Raw genomic sequence first — 1,357 nt, forward strand, 5'->3', positions numbered from 1 at the left:
CATTTACCACTGCAACAAAAAAAATAAAATACCTAGGAATAAACCTACCTAGGGAGACAAAAGACCTGTATGCAGAAAACTATAAGACACTGTTGAAAGAAATTAAAGATGATACCAACAGATGGAGAGACAGACATGTTCTTGGACTGGAAGAATCAACATTGTGAAAATTACTATACTACCCAAAGCAATCTACAGATTCAATGCAATCCCTATCAAATTACCAATGGCATTTTTTACAGAACTAGAACAAAATATCTTAAAATTTGTATGGAAACACAAAAGACCCCGAATAGCCAATGCAGTCTTGAGGGAATAAAACGGAGCTGGAGGAATCAGACTCCCTGACTTCAGACTATACTACAAAGCTACAGTAATCAAGAAAATATGGTACTGGCACAAAAACAGAAATACAAATCAATGGAACAGGATAGAAAGCCCAGAGATAAACCTACACACCTATGGTCAACTAATCTATGACAAAGGAGGCAAGGATATACAATGGAGAAAAGACAGTCTCTTCAATAAGTGGTGCAGGAAAAACTGGACAGCTACATGTAAAACAATGAAATTAGAACACTCTCTAACACCATACACAAAAATAAACTCAAAAGCTTTTGCAAAGCAAAGGAAACTACAAACAAGACAAAAAGACAACCCTCAATGGGAGATAATATTTGCAAACAAATCAACGGACAAAGGATTAATCTACAAAATATATTAACAGCTCATGCAGCTCAATATTAAAAAAACAATCCAATCAAACAATGGGCAGAAGACATAAATAGACATTTCTCCAAAGAAGACATACAGATGGCCAAGAAGCACATGAAAAGCTGTTCAACATCACTAATTATTAGAGAAATGCAAATCAAAACTACAATGAGTTGTCAACTCACACCAGTTAGAATGGACATCATCAGAAAATCTACAAACAGCAAATTCTGGAGAGGGTGTGGAGAAAAGGGAACCCTCTTGCACTGTTGGCGGGAATGTACATTGATACAGCCACTATGGAGAACAGTATGGAGGTTCCTTAAAAAACTAAAAATAGAATTACCATATGACCCAGAAATCCCACTGCTGGGCATATACTCAGAGAAAACCATAATTCAAAAAGACACATGCACCCCAATGTTCTTTGCAGCACTATTTACAACAGCCAGGTCATGGAAGCAACCTAAATGCCCATCGACAGATGAATGGATAAAGAAGATGTGGTACATATATACAATGGACTATTACTCAGCCATAAAAAGGAACAAAATTGGCTCATTTATAGTGACGTGGATGAATCTAGAGGCTGTCATACAGAGTGAAGTATGTCAGAAAGAGAAAAACAAATATTGTATATTAA

This window comes from Physeter macrocephalus, chromosome 12 (genome assembly GCF_002837175.3).
Source record: "Physeter macrocephalus isolate SW-GA chromosome 12, ASM283717v5, whole genome shotgun sequence".
NCBI lineage: Eukaryota > Metazoa > Chordata > Mammalia > Artiodactyla > Physeteridae > Physeter > Physeter macrocephalus.